General features: G+C 42.6%; 1 protein-coding gene across 10 annotated transcripts in view; it reads left to right on the top strand.

The window, feature by feature from the left end:
- Window positions 1-12,205, top strand: part of FBRSL1 (fibrosin like 1) — a 793,883-nt gene that overhangs the window by 616,301 nt on the left and 165,377 nt on the right. The gene's annotated exons all lie outside the window — the stretch shown is intronic.

Here is a 12,205-nt window from a genome sequence, read left to right as displayed (position 1 = left end):
TTTTTTGTTTGAGCTAGAAATGCAGGTCTTCTTTTTTTAACCAGTACAGTACTTGGGAGCTATGTCTTTTTAAGCCATCCTGTGTTGTCTTCCATCATACCACTCACTGCATGCAAATGTTAACATAGATCACCTTTCTGCATCCGCAGAATTAAATGCTTTTTCATGAGCTTTCCAAGGAGAGTTATGTATATAATGCTCTTCATGGAGCATCTCCAGACAGAATAAAACAATGTGTGTGTGTGTGTGTGTGTGTGTGTGTGTGTATGTATTTGCAAATAGAAAATGTAACAGACCTAAAATTTGGCGTGTTGTGCGAATCAAGCCTATGGCTGCTTGATGCTGCATTGTGCCAGTGAATAAGCTGGGACCAGACTATGGTTCAAGTCACAATGGTTCTTATCAGGCATTGCACCAAACCATTATTAAGGAAACTTAATCACTTATCCTTACTGTGAGATACGTTAGTCTGAGAGACAATGACTGGCCCAAGATGAGGTTTATAGCCAAACAGTGTTAAATCTTTTTCCCCCCAGACCCTAGTCCAACAAGCACTTAAAGCCACAACCCCCATACTGGTTGTACTGGTCCAACACACACTGTTGCTCCATCTTGCTTACTGGTGTCTACTTATGCTGGCAGCGGTCCCTCCAGAAGAGAGCTCTTCTGTAACCCTGCTGTGCAGGATCTGTACACCTAGTGATATCCAGAACTGAACCATTGTATCTGGCATCTACTTATTTTGCAGCTCAGTTATATGCTTCCTGCCTCACCTCCCAAGAAGTCAAGCGCAGAATCTGCTTGTGGCATCAGTATTCACATGGTGGCTTCCTACATGTCAGCATGTCTAGGAAGGCAGCACAGTCCGCTTGCATGTCAAGGATGCAGCCTGCAGAAGCACCATTGTATGTGTTGTCCCCTTGGTCACCTGTTTAAAAAGATAGTGCAAAGCAGTGAAATTCGATGACTGGCTATAGAAATACAGACTGGCAGTGTACCAAGCGCACAAGGCTACGTTCATTGTGCATATCACATTGCTTATTTAAAACTGCCAATAGATCAAGGGACTCCCAAGTTGGACAGATCATTGCTTCTTAAGAGTATTTCACTGTTTGGATGGGACCCTAATATCAAGCAAATGGATCTATCCAGAAACCATTTCCTAGCTTGATGAGTCAGAGGATGTAATAAGCGAGAGAGGAATTGTCCTTGCCTAATACCGCTGTATACCTTACCTAATACCTCAGAATTTCTGTGTCATATAAGGAGAAGCATTGTCTTGAAATGTCTATGCACACAAATTTATATCAATAGTGTCCATATGCAGTGGGGGGGGGGGGCTAGGGAGGGGATGCTGGAGGTGGAGGTTTGGAGCCATTAGGGAGAACTCTGTTAATGTGCAATGATGTGTGTTTTGTCAGAGGTTTGGTAATCATTTTATTTTGTGTATGCACACACATACACACAAATCTCCCAAGATGGCAGAATGACAAAAATCTTAATTCTGTGTGACAGGCTTAATGCTGAAGATACAAAACATTAAAGGCTTATGCTTCTGTCTCAGCTTTCGTTTAGTTATTTCAGTTTATCTACTGCAGCTACAGTCAAATGGAAAGAAAATCCCTGTATTACCCGGCAATAAAACTCGGCCAGTTGTGTCCTTACAGGGGCAAAACTTGCTTTTTTGCATTTGTATTTATTGTATTTATAGTCTTTCCCCCCTTGTTAACTATATATTTAAGCCCCCAAGTACTGTTTATGTAACTTGTTGGGTTTAATGAATCATCTAATCTAAACGCTGCTGCCTTACACCTAATCTGCAGAGTCACCCAGTAAAGGGTGCGTCAAATTTTGCATGGAAAACAATATGATATTTGATATGTCTGCCTATTTTTGTAGATATTCAACAATGTTTGCATTAATAAGACTTAAGTCTTCCACCCCTTATTTCCTCAGCCCACTGATGGCACTTCTGTGTTGCCCTCTAGCAGGGCCTCTTAACCTCTTTAATGGAAGCTGAAAATCCAGGCTATTAAAGTACAGCATTTGCTGTTAAAAGTGGATTTAAATATATTCAGACCAGCAGATGAATAGGAGCTGCAAAAAATTTTCAGGCAGATGAGAAAATACTTCCATCTGAATGCTAATTTAATACTCACAAATTCCTCTCATTCCAGGAGCATCGATAAAGCTTGTTGTCAAAAGAGGAGTAAATGGGTGTTTGTGTTTCTTCATCCACCACCCTAGAAATAATTTTATTTAAAAATACCATCACCTTTCATTCCTTTTTAGGGGCACACAAGTAGCACAGTGACCTCTGGTGGTGGTTTTGGTAATGATGACCTCCATAGCTGTGCTCCTTTTGATATACAATACTTGCTGTTGACTTACTTAAATTTCCTCATCAAATCACATTTTTAAAAATATTTATTTTTGCAATAATTTGTATGCCATCTTGTGGTTACTTAAGTACATGACAGTATCACAAGTATATATGGTTTTCTGATTATCAGAAGGCAGGCATGTGATGTGTTTTTTCTTTTCATGAATTGCCTAGGTGACACAGAGTTCCTGATGCAATATTGAATCATGGGCTTCTTGTGTCTTCAGGCTGGAATTGGTCAGGGTCATGGCTGTATTGATTACCTCCACAGAATCGTAGAATTGTAGAGGTGGAAGGGACCCCAAGGATCATCTATTCCAACCCCCTGCAATGCAGGAATTCTTCCCACATCCGTCCGCTCAAACCACCAAGTTTCTGATTAACAGCCAGACATAAAGAGTTCCTGTTTAAGAGCAGCAGACAGGTTTTTGTAGACTATAAACATTAATCCTATGGTGTCTAATTTGATGGCCTTTGAGACCCAGTTTTACCAGCTCGTCTTTTGAATACCCATGCTGTGCTCCTAGTTAGGCTCAATAAATGAGAAATAGGAGCGGTGATAGAAGACCCAAAACTTCAAGCCATATTTGTATCGGAGAAATCACGAAGGCATAGACTTTTCAAGTCCAAGACTGAGCAGTGGTGCCATAATGAACAGAGGAGTGCAGATCCAAGACATTTTTTTCAGAGCAGGAGTGATGACATCATCTGCCAGACGGTCCAAGTGATTGTGGGAATTTCTTTGCTGTGACAAATGAATAAAGTGATAATGAAACTTTCAGGTTTGTGAGTATAGAGGTCAGAGAATGAGAATAAGAGGAGGTTGGATATTTCTTTTCTTTGGCAGGATTCCTTCTTTGGGCTAGCAGTTTAAATGACAACACACCTGTGGAAGATTGTTTCCATTCTGAATTAAAAAGCTAAGGGTTGCAGTTCAGCTTCCAAGAACCTTTTGTTTAAAGCTTAAGGCTGTTTTGCAAGCTTAAGCCTATATAGTCAGAAGTTGGAGCTTACTTGCAGGATACTATAGATAGGATTGCAGTCCCTGGGTATTATATGTTCTGCTGCTCTTTGATCTATGTATCTCTGCATCTGTGTGGCGATAATGGATCCACGCAGCTGCCTGCATATTTTGAAGTCTCGTTGCAGCTACTGGGGCTATCATGATGCAATATTCACCAATACAGCACAATTCCAGACAGCACATTTTAAAAGCAAACTGGCTTTCAGGGCAAGAACATTTATGTTCAGACCACTTTCCACAGCACTTTAGAATGTCTGTCTGCCTTCACCCTTAGTGAAGAGCAGAAAGAACCTGATAAAAACAGATCTGTTCGTAGGCAGAGTAATTGGAGCTGTGGTAGGACTATTTCATTACCCAGATCTTTCTTTGTGTGGTGTACATTGTGTTGTTCAAGCAGTTTTATATTATTTTCCCTTCAAATTCTGTAAGTTTTTTTCTTCGAATTTAAGCCGGACTCCTTTTGCTTTCTGCCTTAAAACAGCAAAACAGTATTTCTATAGAAATGGATATTCTCCTGCAGCCTGCTGTAAACTCATTTAATTCAATTTACTTGCACTTAAGATGCTGAACTGAGAGGATCCAGCTGGTTTAAATCCAGGTTTTGTGGTTTAACAGGGTTGGTCATCTAGAAAAGGGACCGCAAACCTATGGCTGTTAGAACTGTAGCCAGTGCTTGCCCTACTCAGAGTAGAACTATTGAAATTAACAGACATAACTGACTTGGGTCCATTAATTCCATTGGGTCCACTCTGAGCAGGACTAACATTTGATACAATGTATTGTAGTTCAGGGACCACAGCTCAGTTATAACCTTAAGCTTTTCATACAAAAGTTCCTGGGTTCAATCCCTGGTCTCATCTTAGGTTGAGGGTCTGAGAAGGACCTCCCTTGATCTGAGACCTTGGAGAACCAGTGCCAGTTACAGGGGTTAGGCTGAGTGACCAAACTATGGGAACTTTTTACAGATAGGTAGCCGTGTTGGTCTGTCATAGTCAAAACAAAAAAAATTCCTTCCAGTAGCACCTTAAAGACCAACTAAGTCAGTTCTTGGTATGAGCTTTCGTGTGCATGCACACTTCTTCAGATATGGGAACTTTGCCATTGGAAAGGACCCAAAATATCATTTGGTCCAACCCCCTTCCAATGCAAGATGTCTGCTACGGCATCCAGCCTCAGCTTAAAAACTTGTCTTCATTCTGAGTGTTGTTGGGGGGAGGTCTTCTTCTTTGTAGTTTCCATTAAGAGGAAACAGTCTGGTGTCCTCACAGGAAACGCAATACAGGAATAGGTCCTGTGTGCATAACAGAGAGTGGAGCTTGTTCTCCTTCCACAACCTTCTGTATACTAATAGCAAACTCATTTTCCATTCTCACATACACACCATACATTTAAAGCATATTTTTAACACTTTAACAGTTCTGGTTTCCCCACAAAGAATCCCTAATTCCCAGCACCCTACAGTTCTCCGGATTCTTTCTTGGGTGGGGGAGCTGTCACCGTTAAATTGCTTTAAGAGTACTTCACATATATAGTGTGGATGTGACCCAGGTGAGGCTCCTTATGTATCCAAAATGGCAACATCCATGCACAAGTAGGTGGTATCGGCCTCGCAGGGAAGCCCAAAGGTTTGCAGAAGTAGAAAAAATACTTTGAAAAATTCTTTGGGCTGGTGTTGAGAACCCAAAGTAGTCCAGTGAGGATTGAGCAGGCTCATTGTGATCAGAAGACGGAATGGAATATCCCAGGAAAAGAAAGTGGCTGGCTGGAATCCTGAACGGGAACATTCCATGCTGGGACATCTTTTTGCCAGTCTGATTTGTTTCTTTGAATTGCACTCAGCTGGAAGGCTGGGCTAAGCAATAAATAACAGAATGCCAGTCTAACATTGTTGTGTGTGTGTGCATGTGTGTTTTTTTAAAAAAAATCTGTCTGCAGGGAAAAATTAATTTCCTTCTGGTGCTGTTGGAGGCATGTTTTGAACACTTGACAAAACAAACGGCAAGCGAAAGCGGAAACATGTTGTGTGTTTAACCTGCTATTCTCCCTTGAGTTGTTGGCAAGAGAGTGAAAGATTGTTTCTTTTGTGCCACTAAGAGACCTCCAAGTGGCTCCTTAGTCCAGAGTGTGTTGGTCCTAAAGCAGTTGTGTGTGTGTGTGTGTGTGTGTGTGTGTGTGTGTGTGTCTTCAGATGATTAGAAATCCTCCATAAATACCTCTCCAACACATGCCTCCCTTAGAACCGTATGATTGGCTCCCGAAAAGCCTTGCACGAAGGCTGCACTGTAATCCTTTTATGTTACTTCTTCAGTGGAGATTACGCAGCAAGAAATAATTAGGAGATTAATTTTCACCTGTCACTGCCAATAATAGATAACCTTGATACAGTGACAGGGCTAGGATTGTGGGGGAATGGAAAATCATTTAACCCTGCTGTGCTGGTAGCAGAAGGCCAAAAAAAAAAAAAAGGTTAGTGAGAGAAGACCATTTTCGCTTGACTCTGTCAAATGTTGTAGATACACTTTTGTAACATGATGGAACCAAGGAGTTCATAGTATGGCAGTCAGCAAATGGTGTGTTACTCATCCCTACATGTATCCGGTAGATTTGAGTGTCCAGAAAATACAAGACAGGTGTTGCTGAGTTTTACATTTCCATCCCCCTGTCTGGCCAGGGTTTTTTTGGTCCATCCAACCAAAACAAGTCCTGTTGGTTTCAGTGGGGTTCATGCCCCAAACTCTAGGGTTGTATCCAATATAGTGCAAAGTAAGAGTAACTTTATCTGTTCTACTGGTGAAATATTTTGCACCAACAGAACATGGTTGCACTGGGGAATGCATAAGCAGGTTTCTGGAGCTTTGTTGCACAATAGGTTGTGCAATCAGTTGCACAACAAGTTTCACCTAGCACAGCTGTTCTATTGGATTCCTCTGCTGCACATCATTAAAACTCACCTGCCTTCTAGCACCACAGAATGTTGGATCCAGCCCCTAAGACAGAGATGGGAGATGGAGAAGGCTGTTGGTGGGGAAGACTTGGATATTGATTACCTTCTGCACCCTTTCTTACCGTGTCTGAGTATTTCTCTTTACACACTTTGCTCTCTGTCAGTGAATTAAATTACTATTAAATTTTAATCAGTTGCTGTCATCTCCCTGGGTCTGTTCAGTTCAGTGGAAGAGTTTAAGGATGTTTCTGGATAGTGACTGTGGTGCTTTTGTGGTTGGCAGCTATTGGCGCAGCTGAACACCCAGCTGTCTTGTGTACTGATATTAGCAGGATCAGCATGGAAATAGTGATGGTTGATATGACTCAAAATCTAAATCCAGTGGTGGCTGGTGACCATTGGGTCTTTTAGAGTGGAAGGCAGGGAGGTCAACAGTAGCTGGAGCCAGAGACAATGATAAGCACAACCACAGACCATGAATGATAGACAGAGCCAACTAGTTCCAATTTTGTCTCCTTCCTTGTTGAGCAAAGAGGAGCTAAAGATGAAGGAGCTGATAGGGTTGGCTGTAAGTTGAGTTCGTTTTGAGAGCCAGTGGTAGTGTAATGGCTAGAGTATTGGACTATGGTCTGGGAGACAAGGGTTTGAACTTTGCACGTGGGCAAAAAAAATGAGAGGCACAAATACAAGATGGGTGACACCTGGCTTGAGAGCAGTACATGTGAAAAGGATCTAGGAGTCTTGGTTGCCCACAAACTTGACATGAGCCAACAGTGTGACGCAGCAGCTAAAAAAGCCAATGCAATTCTGGGCTGCATCAATAGGAGTATAGCATCTAGATCAAGGGAAAGTAATAGTGCCACTGTATTCTGCTCTGGTCAGACCTCACCTGGAGTACTGTGTCCAGTTCTGGGCACCACAGTTCAAGAAGGACACTGACAAACTGGAACGTGTCCAGAGGAGGGCAACCAAAATGGTCAAAGGCCTGAAAACGATGCCTTATGAGGAACGGCTAAGGGAGCTGGGCATGTTTAGCCTGGAGAAGAGGAGGTTAAGGGGTGATATGATAGCCATGTTTAAATATATAAAAGGATGTCACATAGAGGAGGGAGAAAGGTTGTTTTCTGCTGCTCCAGAGAAGCGGACACGGAGCAATGGATCCAAACTACAAGAAAGAAAATTCCACCTAAACATTAGGAAGAACTTCCTGACAGTAAGAGCTGTTCGACAGTGGAATTTGCTGCCAAGGAGTGTGGTGGAGTCTCCTTCTTTGGAGGTCTTTAAGCAGAGGCTTGACAACCATATGTCAGGAGTGCTCTGATGGTGTTTCCTGTTGGCAGGGGGTTGGACTCGATGGCCCTTGTGGTCTCTTCCAACTCTATGATTCTATGAATTCCTGCTCACCCATGAAGCTTGCTGGGTGACCTAAATGAGGAAGCATGTGTGCCACTTTGAGCTCTTTGGAGAAAAGGTGGGATATAAATGCAATAAATAAAATTGTAAGTAGGAAAGCAGGCCGGTGGGGACAGGTTGAGATTGGTGGGGCAGTGCTGCATGTGTCCTAACCGACCACCTTCCGCTGTCTAAACCTCCATGATAATAGGCATTGCTTCTCAGCTCCTGGATTATGTGTGCGTGTTATCATCACACTGCAGAGCTTTTCATACACTCCAGTGTACAGAAGCATCTTAATATAATCCACAAGCAGAGAGGGATAAGTGTGAGTCATCCCAGGGTATAGCCTGAAGATATATGATGCAGCAAACTGAAGCTAAGCAGGTCTGAACCTGGCCAATGCTTGAGTAGGACACTACCAGGGAACCTTCATGTACACTGCTTTGAGTTCCATCATGGGAGTGGTGCATTAGCAATTTAAAATAATAGTATTATGACAGCGGAAAATGAATATGGCAACTGCTGTTAGAAACCACTGTTGTAAGCCAGAGCATGCTGACAACCCCACCACCACCACCACTTATTTACATCATAGCCCTGAGGATATCATCTCTACTGCGGCAAAGAATCATCTTCCCCTGTAGAAGATATTTTATCATTTCTGTAGCAGTTTCCCTCATGGACTTCATTTGGTCTCAGTACAAAAGTAGTTATGCAGGACATGCCCAAGTTGAATATAGGAAGATGCCTTACACTCAGTCAAACCACTGATCCATCTAGTTTAATATTGTCTACACTGACTGGCAGCAGCTCTCTAGGGTTTCAGGCAGGGCACACTTCCAGCATGCCAGGTATTGAACCTAGGACTTTCTGCTTTGCAAAGCAGACACTCTGTCACTGAGTTAAAGGCCTTCCCCTTAGTTGTATATTGCAGGGCAAAGTTTGCCAGCTCTGGCTTCCTCATCCAAGTCCATCCATTTACCTGTTGTACCAGTAGGACTTTCTGATCTCTCACTGCAGACGTGGGGAACCTCAGACCATTCCAGACCTCTGGCGCTGGAAAAACTCGCCAGGCCACACCCTCTTTCCCCCGGCCACACACCTCACTGGCCCTGCTTTGCACAAACCTCCACAGTTTTTGCCTGGCAGGAGTGTGTCCTTGAACTCTGACCAGATTAGAAACTAGCCTACTTCTTTGCAAAGGTAAAATTTCCACTAATTACCCCACTGACTTTTGGTCCGACCCACCGCTGGCATGAAACAGGTTACCCATCCCTTCCTTACTGTTATCACCCTTTTTCTGTGGCCCTCCCTACACTGCTAATGTACCACATCTGGCAAAATCTGATCAGGTGTGCATTGGTAGAAAGAGATGTATTATTCTGCATCCAGTCTTTGCTTCCTTTTCCATGAGTCCATTGTCCTCTTCTGATTCCAGGCTTGTACACAGCTAGGGGGTTGGGGGGGGGAGGATGTCTAATGAAGACAGCTTTATTAGGCCCTGTGTAGCCTTAAAGCCCCCCCCCCCCCACCGCCGAATGCAGCAACCCTCTAAAAGTCACAGAACAGCTAGTCCTGGGGATTTTCTGAGAAGCCGAACCTTGTCTTTCTTCTTGTCCCTTTCAAAATTAATTGCCTCCTCAGTTCAGGTAGGCTTAAAATACATCCAGGAATCTGAGGCTGTTGAGCAAAAGGAAGGTAATTTGGCGATGGGGGGGGGGCCTTCTCTTTCTCCTCCTTGCCTCTTTTGTGCTGAAGTTTAAATCTACAATCTGTTGAGAATGTAATGGGAAACCAGCCTACAGAAAATGCCATTATTCATATCATTCGTAGCTCATTTATTTTATCTGCAATAGCAGTGATAAGGCAAGCTGCTTGGCAATGCTGATAAGCAGGGGAAATATCTTAGAGCTATTTGTAAAAGTTAAAGCAGATCTTGGTACAGAGAGATAGTGGGATGGGGGGGAGGGGACGGGACGGGACTGACAAGCTTTTTGGCAATCCACTGTGCTGGAAGCTAATAAAGATTTTAATGGGGAGGCCTCATTAGGATTAGGCAGAAGATCTGTTATCTCAGATTTACACAACATAAATGGTGAAGCAACACAGAGTTCCATCCCCCACCCCAACCTCCTTTCTGTGCTCGCTAAATAGTGCAGTAGAATGGAAAATCTTTTAAAATTCAATTGGGCTTGCTTCCTGCCAGGAGCCATTGGCAGCTGTTTGCTGGGCGAAGGCAGAGGAAGAACCTAGGAAGGCATTTGCAAGGAGAGGCTTAGGGGATGTGTGACGAAAAGGAGGACCCCAAAGTTAACTCTTACAAGCTGACATAAACAGCTTCATACATAAATGAACATTACATAGGCTCAAATGAAAATTTAAAGCGAAACAATGTGGAGTAGTTTGTTTCAGAGCAACAGCAGTGTATGCTGACGAAATGTCAGCAGTATAGACAATTATAACTCAGGACATATCGAGAGAACCCAGATGCCTTTTGCCCTTAGTCTTCTTCCTTGGTGATCTCTGTCCTATGTTCATAACCACTGTTCAGCATAAAAACAAAATTGAATCTGCAAAATCATAATTTTATATAAGCAAATCAAAACCAAAGCACCACTTGTAAGGATAGAACATTATTATTATTATTATTATTATTATTATTATTATTATTATTATTATTATTATAAAATAAGTGAAAAATAAAAAACACCAATTTAAAAAATATTTTTAAAGTATACCGTATTTTTCGCTCTATAGCACGCACTTTTCCCCCTCCAAAAATTAAGGGTAAATGTGTGTGCGTCCTGTGGAGCGAATGCAGGCTCCTTGGCTTCAGCGATAGCAATGCGAAGCCTCCGAAGTGCAGAGGGAGCGCTCCCTCGCGCTCCGGAGGCCTCGCGTTGCTTTCGCTGAAGCCTGGAGAGCAAGGTTTCAGGGATAGCCGCCTGAAGCCTTCGGAGCGCAGCGTGAGTTCTCGCTGCGCTCCGGAGGCTTCGGGTTCCTTTTGCTGAAGCCAGGAGAGCAAGACTCTCCTGGCTTCAGCAGAGAGGGAGAGCTGCACAGCGCCCCTTCAGCAAAGCGGGAGGAGAAATAGAAGGGGCTCCGTTTCTCCTGCCACTTCGCTGAAGGGGCGCTGACCAGAGAGGGGGAGATTTTTTTTTTTTGTTCTCCCCCTCTAAAACAAGGTGCGTCCTAAGGTCGGGTGCGTCCTATAGAGCGAAAAACGGTAATTTAAAAAGAATAGACCAGCTGGGGCTTCAGCAATATTTATCTAATCACAGATATGTGGCTACTGTATTATTCAATCAAGTGGGCCGGCTATGGCAGTGGCTTTAATTTGCCTTAAACTGTTTTTAATGCAGTATTTTATATTATTGTAACCTCCCCATGGAAGGGCGGGTAACAAACCTAATAATAATATGCTTTGCTTGTTAAAAGCCACAGGTACAATCCCCAGCCGTTTTAGGTAGGACTGGGAAATACACTGGTTTGAATTTGTGGAAAGCAGTTCATATAATAATACTGAGCTAAATGGACTCTGTATAAGGCATCTTCAAATGTGCTAACCTTATCTCACTATCTTTTATCACTAGCTAAATAATCATTTTTGCACCCTCTAAGGTACAATGTACCTGCTTCTGCAATAGGGAAATATATGCTTAGACAGCTCATTTCACTTAAACACACCATTTTTTGGGTTTTTCTCATCCCTCATCTTCTTTGATCTGACTCTGCATCACCCAATAGCACCTCTTTTCAACCCTTTACCCTTTCTAAAGCCATTGTAATATTGACTTATCAACCTGACAGTTTCTTGGGATTCATTCAGAGTGCGCTGAGATAATGGAAAAATATTCACATCCATTGAGTTGCATTGTAATTTCTTTCTTTGTCATCTGTGATTCCTATTTTACTTAACTGGTGTACTGAATATTGTGTTGGGCCACTTTTATCACTGGCATTGGCTTCTAATATGCCCTGTGTTAGAGCAGAGTCAAGTTAAGGCAAAGCTGTCAAACTTTTCATTAAAAGTCTTTATGCATAAAGAGGCACTTCTCTCCATGCCTGTACTTTTAAAGCAAATACTTGCAGATTCACCTTGAAACAGTGACTCTTTTAAGGCCGTTTAAGCAGAGCCGATTCATTTGTTTTTATCTAGTTGTCAGACCATCACGAAACACATTTTAGCAGTAGGAAGATAATGTCAACAGAAGTTAATTCAGCCCAGATAAACTACAACATAAACTTACAACAGCAAATTTCTTTGGCAGATTGCAACATGCCCCCCTTTTTTAAAAACAACAACAAACTCTTTCCCTTGCTTTAATTAATATTAAAATGAAATATTAAAATGAATGGAAAGGCAACTAGACAAACCACGCCTCTTGGTTCTTCCTGGTGACCGGGATGACTGCTGAAGGCCTGAGCAGGGGGCAATAGAAAATGTCCACTCTCTAGG

Source organism: Podarcis gaigeae (genome assembly GCF_964106915.1).
Source record: "Podarcis gaigeae genome assembly, chromosome: 16".
NCBI classification, from domain to species: domain Eukaryota; kingdom Metazoa; phylum Chordata; class Lepidosauria; order Squamata; family Lacertidae; genus Podarcis; species Podarcis gaigeae.
The sequence above is the reverse complement of the archived record's forward strand: the minus strand, read 5'-3'. Positions and strand labels throughout refer to the sequence as shown.